The following is an 11,938-nucleotide window of genomic DNA, read 5'->3' on the forward strand; positions in this document are numbered from 1 at the left end:
GGACATAATCAAGAAAACAAGTCAAAAAACGTATCGTAAGACCATTTYTCTAGTGTACCCACTGATGTAATGAACACCTTCCACTCATGCTTTCTTTTCAAAATAGTCAGTGGCATGCTCAGCCTTTAAAATTATTCTGCCTTTATTTTTTTCTTTAAATCAGTAGTTATTTGTAAATGAAAACTACAATCAGACTGATAAAGTAGAATTGCTAATTAAAACTCATAAGCTTGAAGTCTGTCTGATCTTAAGAAGTGAATTTTCTCCAATTTTCTGTTTTATAAAAGTTAAAATCTTTAAATTAAACTGAAGAATTKTTGGCTTAAAACTTCAAGTGTCTTTCCTAGTATAAACAGAGTGAATTATACTCACAACTAGCCAACTGAGAAGTTTCCTGTGCTAAGTGTTGTACCTCTGTTCCTCACACAACAGTTAGACTGTTTTGTACTTGAGTAGTGACCTAGAAGTGAAATTGCAAGGCTTTGCATGTGCTGGAAGATTAACGCTGAAATCTTAGAAGCTTGGATCTGGACTCCATAATCCACAGCAGCGTGCTACAAACACCTCTTCCTACTCTATTCTTTTCTTTCCCCTTTTTTTGCTTACATCCCTATAACAAGTTCAGGAGAGAGCCTGTATCTTTGAGCAGTAACTAGGCAAGAAAAGATTGCAAAACAGGAAYAATCTATGTCTCTAGTAGATAAATACGAGCTAGACTTCCTTCATCCAAACTATGAAAACAGGTCTACAAATTGGATGTTGTTACTTTTAAGGATGGGACTAAAGCAGGCTATACCATAACCCACCTCAGTCTCTGAATGGGGAAAAATAGAGGAAAAGAAAAACCGCCCAAACCAAAAAAGAAACCAAACACCACATTGTGGTATTTTTCCTAGGTACAGAACAATTCTCCTTTCATTCTTCCTCTTCCTCCTCAGCACCTTTCAGTACTTCATCCTTCCTATAACYGTACTTGGAGTAAGGAAGAAAGTTGGCTGATTTTTTACATTTGGCTCAGCTCTGCCATTTCTTCCAGGCCAGCAACTCAAGCTCTTCCTCAAAAAGCATTGCCACAAGTTAACCTGCAGCACTAAACTACTTTATTTGGACTCTTTTATTCAGAGTTGTGAAGAGAAATTAAAATAGTAAGGCCTTGTTCCTTGCATTGGGTCTGACTATGGACCATTACAGCTGTATGGAGCTCTGCTCACCTTGGTGACGTTCAGCAGCCGGTACAGCATTTACCCATAAGCACTGGGTTATAATAATGCAAAGAACGTTCCCCCTCTGAGATGTCCTGATTCTTCTAGGTCTGTTCCCATATGGGGGATAGATAATGTCCTGTTTCATACCTTGCTTAATAAATGGAGCAGGGAGGATATATACTGAGGTAGATTTTGATGCATTGTGCCTTTGGCACAATGTTACCCCATTTCTACTTTATGGGTTTTTTTCATGCATTTTTGGGGGGCTAAAACAGACAGAATCCAGACGCGCATTACAGGTGGGCAGAACTCATCTCAGTAGCTTCACATGAGGATTAAATAAGACATTACAAAAGGGTTTGGGAAGCAAAGCAAACATCTGGATATTACTATAGATACGTTTGTGGGTTTTAAACCACAATTGGTACTTTCTGGATTTTCTGAATGTATGCAGGTCATACATTAGTTCACAGTCATTCTTATTCTAGCTTTACTGTGGCAGTCAAAAATATGAGTAACAACTTCTAAAGCATGTTTACCTATGAAAGTAAGAAGCTAGTGTTTTAGCTTAGCAAAAATTCAGGACAGAGGGACCTTGGTTTGGAGTATTAATAGTAAAGAAGTTACTACAAAAGTCCACCAAGGACAGGAACTGTTCTCAGTCCAGCTATGCCAGTAGATGAGRTGACTGCTCTTAACCCCACAACAGCATCCCTTTGCTAGAGATCATTGTCCCACGAGGCTGCTCACATGAGCTTTCCATAACTCATTTAACTTCGGATGAGCCTAGTTACCAGAGAGCAGTTATTCAGTTTCAGTTAACCAGATTCACCTCTGATGAACTGATATCCACAGCAATCATGCAACCAGTACTGCCAGGAGGACTGAGGCGGTGGTAACTGCCCACAGGAAAGCCAGCCATGTGCCACCAAAGAGCAGGGACATGGGAACTCAACTCTCCAGCTAGCACAGCCACAATCAGAGTGCCAGAAAGCAACATCCCTCTAGTTTGTTTTTTATTTATATTTAATAACGAGCAACTGCAAAAAATTGAGAAGATTTTGCTCACAAGGACAAAAGTATTTTCAGGACCATTATTTTTTCTTGGAGAACTATCGTAGCATTGTCTATGGTCTATTTGGTCCTGGAAGTTTTCATACTTAAAGTATTCTTCTGCACACATTTAGTAGCTATAGCAATTTAAAAACATTTTAATAGTATGAAATAAATAGCAATGAATTTCAGACTGTATTGACTATATAGAGAGCACATAGGTAAGCACTGTGTACAAAGTGTGCTGTATTTCATTCATTTTCTTATGAACAGTACATTTAGCATTATTATAAGCCCATTCTACTCCATATGCCCTGACATGTGAATCAGTTAATGATAGAGATTGAAACACAGATTAACTACATATATAGTTGTCAGTTTTTCCAACAAACTCTTATTTATTTTAAGTGCTTCATAGGCTGTATTCAATCCTTTAACACTCTTTTCCTACCAAAAGTTTATCTACAAAGGTAAATAGTATTGCCAGGAAAAGTCTTAATTAAGTCGCTAGTAATTTTTGAGAGCGATTAATCACTTTTCCAAATGTTTATAATACTCTTAAAGGAAGAGCATGGAAATTCAGAATCCAGAGGTTAGATAGTAGCAGAGGCTAAACCATCTTTCCTGGCACTTTTTGAAAAAAATAGTTGATCCTTGCTACTAATTTCAAGGGATTCCTATGCTGATGGTAAACTTATGAAGGAGGAGTTTTTGGGGGGTGAGAGGAAGAGGAAGCATTAATATTTTAGCAGTTGAGTTTCTGACTTAAAGTTTTCTAAAGAATTGCTAATAATTGTCTGTCAAAGAATGTTAGATACAAATCATTATTTATGTATGTATTTTTAAAGAGAGAGTCACAGAGGCTGATTTTCATGTCTATCCAGAGAAACTGGAAGTTCTAACCATGCAGGTTTTCAAATACTTCTGTCTTGTTCTTCTCCCCSCTCTGGTAGACAAATGCCCCACAAGACTGGAAGCAGCTGTTCAAAGAAGTCAGGCAAAACTGTTTACTACTGTAGAGCCCGGGTCAGGGAACACATAGTAGAAAATCCTTTATGATCCTCCCTGCCTGTAACAGGAGGGGCAGTCTCTTGCACATTAATCCCCATCAGGGAGACAGAGTGCTACATTACRGATGTCTGGGACAGAAACCAAGAAACCTACTTTTTAGGCATAGAGTACCCTTTGTCTTACTGCACTGCCAGGATTACGGGAAAACTGAAGCTCTTACTTTTAGGKTTTTTTCTTTTTTAAGGTTCATTGTCCAATTAGCCGTGAGATCCTGTGCACAGGCTTAGAATCTAATATTCATCTTAGATCTTAAAGTCCGTTACAGTGGAAAATTGAGAAAAGATAGTCACAATCGATGTGTTGTCTATTTGTCTTGCTTTCTCCAGAAAAATGTCCAAATGTGTATGCCAAGTACAAAAAATGCTTTGCATGCATTATTCTAATTTACAAAATCAGCTTCTCAGCAGTGCCAAAGTCTCTCTCTCTCTGCAAATACTTAGGAAAACAATGTTATCATGACATGGCATACRCAGAAAACTGATGCAGCTTGTAAATGCATTTCTGTAACTCCTTGCTACCATTGCACTTAGCTGCCAGTTCCCTTTTTGTTTATTCATTACATGGGTTTAGATTCAGCRTGCAAGCTTTCTGCAGCAAAAAACATGCAGTAGCGTACATGGCTCATGCAGGGTGCAAACTGTATAAAAAGGGAATCATTTTGGCATATTGGTGTTCCAAAGCCAAATAATCTGGTTAATCTAAAGCTTTAAAAGAGTAATTACCTCCCTTACTATGATGCTATACTCTCAAAGTGGAGATGCCTGTATTGCTCTCACATAGTAAGAAGCGATAAGCACTRCTTCCTCATTAAGTAGTTTGGTTAAGCATCGTTTATTAAGGCTAGCTGTTCGGAAGTAAGCATGTTAAATTGTGTAGACTTTCATATTGCTARTGTAAAACAAATTCTGATGTTTATCTGTCTACTCATAAAAATCAACAAGAGCTGAATAGAGTGATTAAGAAGAGATTGTAACAGAATTAACCTCTGTATAAAACCTCACTGTGGTTCTTTGCTTGTAGCTTAAGGACCTTCCTTCACCAGAGGGAATTTTCTCCTATTCAGGGTAGAACTGGTTCCAAAAGACTGTTGCTTTGCCCAGGAAAGTAACTTATTCACTCAGCCTGATAGGAGAAGGCAGAATTTTTATCTACCCTTTAATTTTTGACTCATTTCTTTTTTGTTTATCCCCGTGCAGTCATACAGACAGTCTTGTCACATCAGCGCTGGCAGGAATTATGTTCTGTCTCAGCTCACACTGTGATTTTAAATCTGATTCTTAGAGCGAAGCAAAAACGAGGTCAATAATTGCTACCATTTTCTGGGGAACTGACAGGCCACATCTAAGGTCTCCCTAGAGAAATCTTCTTTAATTACAAGTTAAGCTGATGTTCCCCTGTGTAGTAGGTAGAATTGAGCAGGATTACATTTAAAAGGATTGTACTGATCTGCTTTGRTGACAGTTTCATTTTGCAACTCCAATAATAAGCGAGTGGATGGATTACAAAGAATTGGTTCTTGGGAACATATATGACAGACACATATTGCAAATCAGGCCACAACAGCCACCTTTTTCCCCCCTCCCTTTTCTTGTAAGGTCAGATGAGTTCTATTTTGAGCCCTGGGATTGCCATGTTTTATTTAGTGATTACTTAATATGATTATAATAAACAGAGCAAAAAAAGTTTGGAAATTGTAAAGGAAAATCCTGCTAGCAGTAATTTTAGAAAGGGATTTTTCCATCCAAGAGATGATATTACCGATCTTTGAAAAAACAAAACAATGAATAATGCCTAGTAGGCTGAATGCCTCCAAGAATTTAAGTTATAAATATCTTTTGGAAAATGTAGTAAATATTAATTCATTCATAAGTCACATTCATATTAAACCATGAAACTGTAGTGCAAACAGCCTTCCAAATTTTTTCCTCATACTTAAAAATTAATTAAAAAGATGATCAATTTTGTAAAACCAATTTATCTTGCAGTCCTATATGATCTTGACAGTAACACAGCTGATACAGTCAATAGTCAGACTTGACTTGTTTCGTGCAAGAAACTAGCATATTCAGTCTGCCAGGAATCATAGAAAAGACTTAAGAGAGACTGAGGTCTGAAATAGCTCATCTGTGCACTGAGAGCACAAGCTTATAATCTACTTGCTCTCAAAGTTTTTCACAAAAAAAAGTCATTCTGCTTAAGATTTACACACCTTTGACTTTGTCCATGCCTCAGTCTGACTGCAAGGCCTGACAGATGGCATGAGCCAGACATTTCTCCACCTAGGTCCTCATTCCCAACTGAGGCCTGAGCATGCACTGCTCAGTGAGAMTGCAAATCCAAGTAAAAAGAGACCTCTTATTAAACAAAAATAAAAGGAGATCCTTTTATTTATCCCAGATAAAAGGAGTGCCTAGTTATCAGCACTGTTTCTCCAGAAGTGCAAAGCCTGGAGTACATTTGCTAGTCAGCCAAAGAGCTCAAACTCCCAGGTCCCACTTCTTATGAGGGTGCATTAACCATCAGCAAGACAAGAGTGTTTCTCCAGAGTCTCCTCCCTGTAAGGGCCTTTCATTAAGAGCTGAGGTGCTCATAGGTGCCTACTCATAAGGGCAACCCCCAAAGCTGGGGAAACTGGTTTCAGGAGTCTCACTAAGCAAAACGCCACACAATTCACTTTGCAAATTTAACTGCATTAAAGCAGCATGTAGTGTCTTTGCTTCTTGTTCATGTATTATTACAAAGTTAGAGGTACAAGGTAGGACTTACTATTCTGCTACATTGCAGTTAGACCCTAGAGTTTTCAGAAAGACTTAAGAACTCTCACAGCTTGTGAAGACTTGTAGTACCAAGTGTTAAAACTCAGTCCTTTTTAGGGGGAGGGGGAAAGGATATTTTTTGTTGGTTAGGAACAGAGAATAAAGACATGCACAAAAACATAGTTTGATCTTCATCTTATATGACAACTTTTTTTGGAAGAAGAATGTTGGGACAGCTCAGAAGTAAATTTAATCTTTTTAAGGACTTTTAGGTGAAAAAAAAGAAAGAAAAAGAAAGAAAGAAAGAAAATTCTATCATTGCATAAGCATTTGTTTTAGAGACATGTAACAGCAGCAGTTGCCTGTAGATTCAAGCCTATGAAAACTAGGGAAAAAAGAGTCAGCAGCAAGGATGGATATTGCAGCTACAGATATGAGCAAGATTGATTACAGTTGATACAGGGTGTGCGTCTGCACTGCAGTTACAACTGGTGAACATGATGGAGCGCAGGCACATTGGGTGAAAGGCCAAGTATCACTTGTCATCTTGGATAGATCTCACAGCTTGAACTGACTCTTGAAGTCTTGTCTAAAGCATAGAAACTTCCCGAAATAAGTACTTGCTCCTTTCTGCTCCAGGATGATCTGCTGCAGGCAGGGAAAGTCAAGCCCAAGAGGCATTTTCCTTCCTGCTCTCTTTACTGGGGCAATTCCCAGAAAGGGCAGGTTCAGCTTCAGGACAAATCTACTAGCAAGGCCACCTCTGCAGCTGGCAAAGCCCCCCAGCTGAAAGAGGCATCTCTGCAAGCCCTCCTGGCAGACTCTCCAAATTATTTGCCCTGGCTTGGCAATCGTATAGATTTCCTTCAGACTAATCACTGCTCCTGCTGCTTTGCTGAAGGAAAATACTGTGGCTAACCTGCAGTAACAACAGATCTCTGCACAGAAAACAGACGTGTTGAACTTTAGAGAAACACATGCTCAACTTATTTTTAATATACCCTGTTAATGCTCTGTTACCAAAGGCATTGGACAAGTTAGTGGTAGTTCCTACATTCAGACTCCTCACAGAGGGAATGCTGTAGAAGCACAATATGGAGAATATACAGAAGATTATATAGAATATACAGAAGCACTGTATGTTCTTTCTTTTATCGCAGACTTGTATAGAGCCTTTTCCTTCATGTGACAGCCTTGCTGTCTTGCACCCCCTTCCACTGTGATTGGCTTAAATATTAATGGAAACTGGGCTGAGATGCAGAAGGGAGGTGCACAAACATGCTGCTTCTCCCATCAATAAGCCTTCTTCCTTTCCCAGAACCCCTCTCCATTTCCAATAGAGACTGCCATTTCTTTTAAACTCCGTGATGAAGACGTTGCTACCAGCTGAGGACTGTATCAGACACCAATTTCAGCCACACAAAGAGAAGGAAGAGTGGGAAAACAATCTGACCAGTGCCCGAGGGCTAACCGTCATGCTTGGCATCGAACGGGAGCCAYCCTGCACAGGGCAGACCGCATATCATTCCTGGGGTGCATGAGTAAACTCATCACAGTGCTCTGCTACCCCAGCACAAGCGAGCACAAGTGTCACATAGGCAGAGCAGTGAAGGCTCTACATTTAGTAGGCCACTATTTCTGTTAATGCTCTCTGTGAATAATACCCCAAGAGCCATAAGATGTCTAAGCAGGGGTGTTAAGAGGTTTGTGTCCTCCAACTCTTATGTAGGCCACCCAAACTCTCACTCCACATAGGAGCGTTTGGAAAATTTTCAACCTTCAAGCCAAAGTCATCCACTCCAATTTGCCCTCTTAACAATACATGTTCTCACCAGAAGGAAAGCATGTACATTTTTTTTGTTATTTAAAACTAAGATAATTAGTCACTGGAACAGATGACAAAGAATGTGATGGGTTTCCTGCAACTAACAACGTAGAAATCTATCTATATCTGCTTTACTGGAGATAGGAATTAACTCAGGGCAGTTCTGTGGCCTACCACAGTCTTTTCTGGCTTTAATTCTTTAGGGGGAAACCTTTAAATCTGGTCATAGGAGCTGTTTGTTTGAGTCTCTTTGCTGTTTTTCCACACCGGGCAAGGAAAGGGGATGTTTTCCGAGCACACTGTTCCTACTGCTCTAAAGTTCTAGTCCAGCTTAGGGGAGAAAAAGCCCACAAGAAACCCCATCAGCACAGACGAAACTGTTTATGAGTGGCATTATTCATTAGATATATGTGAATACCACAGGGAAATGAGCTTTTTGGTGCAGTGACCATTCCGTATACTGATGTTAAATCAGAATTCATTGTAATGGAGCAGTGGAAATCTTYCTTCCTTGATATTGTCCCTCTTTTGTTGAGGGGGTTAAAAACATTTTTTTTTTTTTTCTCCTAAGGTGCCCATGTCAGTCAGGCAGTCTAACCCCAGCAGCTWTAAGAGGCAAAATCTGAAAGCCTCCTATTACCCTAAAGCCACCTTCCACTTACTGATTCACCCCCCCACTAGGAACAGCATCGTCTCACTTTTCTCTATGGTGGCTAAATCAGCCCAAAAGTCGTACAGCACTTTCGGCTGTAATCTGCGGAGCAGAGCAAAGCAAAGACTCAGGTCATTTTTGCCTGTGAAACATACTCCTTCCTTCCCACCTTATTCTCACTGACTTTTATCTTTTGTTCAGATAAATGAAACAAATCCCATGAACAATTCTGGTTCTCTGTGAATGAGAAGAAATAGTTCGGTGTTTTACATATGCTAAAAGTGCTTTTCTCAATGAACCCTCAAGTATGRGTCTGTGAACAGTGTAAGACTAAAAGCAAGAAGCCTGTTAACATGTCAACAGCAAGTTTAGATCTCCTTTCATAATGAAATTTCCCTTTATAGTTGTTTCAAAGATTTCGAGCAGTCATTTTTGCTAGCTTGCATAGTATGAGAAAATAATATAAATAAAATATTGTATGGATGAAAAATATGGAAATTTAAATTCGTCAAATTTAAATGTTTTTTATCACTGAAATCTTTTAGAAATCCTATAATTTCTCAATTATGAAGCAGTACTAGTCTTTGCTACTTTCAACGTAGAAAAATTGTAAATATTTTTAAATAAATAAATAAACAGTATTTAAAAATAAAGTTTTAAATAATTGACCAACCAGAGYAACAACATCTTCCTTTCCTGATTGCTTACAGTTTATTGTGAAAGGCTTTAGAAGAAAGGAAAAGGGAAGAGAAAAGACAAACATAGAGTTTGTTGCTCAGTTTGTTGCTAAAGCTGGAATAACCTTCTGGGTTTTTTTTCCACCAAACTGCAACAGAGGCTTTTGCATTAAACTAAATATGTTACACAGCTTACATATCCAAACCAAAGATACAGATCTTCTAACTCTACAGTGATAACTACATCTTTAGATGGAGTCATCAATACTTCTTTCTGTTAGCTATCCTTGATTATCTTCTTCWAAACAGGAGCATTACCAAATACTGTGCACATAGTATATGGGCTCCTTCTGGACTCAGACCAGTAGAAGAATAACTTTCCTTTGTTCAGTTACTGCACAGAGTCAGTCRTTTCTGTCCCACCAAAGTATATTCCTTCTTAGGACAGATCTAATGACAAAATTTTGCTGGCTTAGCAGTGTCAATAGTTAGGAATTGGAATAGGAATGAAACAGTGAGATTGCTATGCTAGCAAAAAAAAGTCGCAAACAGATGCATCTAACACAGGCAAAAGAGCCCTTCAGCCGTCTGAGTTTCTTGCAGTCGGAGCACTGTGCATCTGCCAGGAGCTTTGACAGTCTGTCTGTGCTGATAAAGCCTTCGTAATGCAGGGAGCCCTTACTCAGGAATCAGAGTTGAAATAATGCCCCAAAACCACAGAACAAAGAAATTACCACATCAGATAAGCAGAAATGATTAATCTCAAATGCTAAAAAAGAAGATCTAAGAAACAGTCCCTTCCAGCTATGTTTTTCCTTCCCTTTTACCTTCCTCTCCATCCTAGCAGCAGTCTTGGCATCCAGCTTGGTGTCTGCTTCTCTCTCGAGCTCCCTCCAGTTTGGTCTAACTTTCAGTGAAATCTTGTAGTGGTGGGTTCCACATATTAACCATGAATTACATAAGACAGTGGTTTATTATCAACTTCTGGATGTCCTGACACCCAGACGGATCACTGCCTGGTCAAAGGTGTTTTGATATCTGCACGGGTTAGATAGCATGTACATTATTTTTGCATAGCTCATACTACTTTTACTAAAAAATATGAATAGATATTGATCTCCACTGAAAGACCAACACTTAGTATGAGAAGCTGACCATTGAAATAATGTTTTAAATGCAATCAATCAGCATGAAAATAATTCATATATGCACTCCTTGCTACTTATTTATCAATAATTCAGTTTCAAAAATATTGAAATTCAGAAGAAACCTCCATGTTACTTTATCATCACTGCCTTTATTCTTCCTTTTGGGTGCTTTGAATTGCTCAGATAAACTGATGTCTTTTTTGYAGGTGTAGGTAAATAGATCTTCCACAAACCCATCCTAAATCCTGTAAAACTGCTAGCATTGCCAATGGTCAGAGTGATGCTCTGTACAACAGACAGAAAAATACAAAATATACATTAATCAATAGCCTTGTGGGCCAAGAAYCTTGTTTGATAAAGGATATTACAGTGATTTTCTAGAGAGAATGGAGTTCTCTGAGCATATGTGTTTGTTCAAGCTGGTTTTATTTGCTTTTCTTTAGAAATACAACAGATCATGTTGAGCATGCATGTACATCTAAGCTGTCTAGAGACATTAAAAAAGCCAGAAATACAGTATGGCCTTTTGCAGAGGTGTTGTCGGGAAGATGACAAACTAGTCATTCAAAGTAAAAGTAAAAAATCTTTTCTTCAAACTACTGGTACTAGTATTTGATGTGTAAAGAAATGCATTGTATTTAATAAACTTGTAAATCTGTAAGGCAACCRAATGTTTTTCAYTTGTTCCTGTAAGCTAAGATAAACTGTACGACAGCTAAAAGGGAGGCAAATGCTATGCTGAGACATTCTTAAGAAGTGTATTTATTTCTTCTGCTCTGCCTCTTATCAAAATTCCTGCTGGATGGATGTGGATTTAGTTTTAGACTCTACTCATCTACTCACTCTGCTGTCTGTTCATCTAAGCCAGACATAAGAATTCAAGTGTCAGAAGGCAGATCAATGAAAACATAACCTGCGCAGAAAACAATCTTAGCATTACTATTTCCAAGTCTACATTCCGCACTTTCTTCTTATAAAATATTTTAAATTCTATGATTCCTCCATCTAACTCCATCTAATTCAGTCTCTAAATTCCATTTAAATGCAGTCTCAAGTAGATTTGTTCACAGCATTTTAATATAAAAGGAATATACATGGCTTATTATGTTATTCCTGACAAGTAGGATTTGCTTATATAATGTAACCAGGGAAGCAAGTACCTTTGTGTATTCATTACTACAAATCATGTGAATCCGTTAAAGTRTATTTTCCAGAACAGTTTGTTAAGTCTAAACACAAAACCATCAAGCCCAGGTGAAACTCTACTTCACAGTAATGCAGCAGGTGGACAAATCACAGAGGAAAAGTAATGCGGCAGTACCTTGCAACATGAAATGACAGCAGAACTGCCTTGCTCAAGCATGTCAAAAAGTGTAAGCAGGTCCTCTGCATAGATCCTGCACCCAGAAATGAAGCCATTTCCTACAACAGAAGTCATCCTTAGGTCTCTGAGGGAGTCTGTAGCAGAGAAAACACTTTCTTCTAGGGCCAGCAGTTAGGACCCCTTCTTAAAGGCTAATTTAGTTTCCTCATTACCATGAAGTATGAGGA

Source organism: Rhea americana, unplaced genomic scaffold (genome assembly GCF_003343005.1).
Source record: "Rhea americana isolate MKP2758 unplaced genomic scaffold, rheAme1 scaffold_156, whole genome shotgun sequence".
Lineage (NCBI taxonomy): Eukaryota > Metazoa > Chordata > Aves > Rheiformes > Rheidae > Rhea > Rhea americana.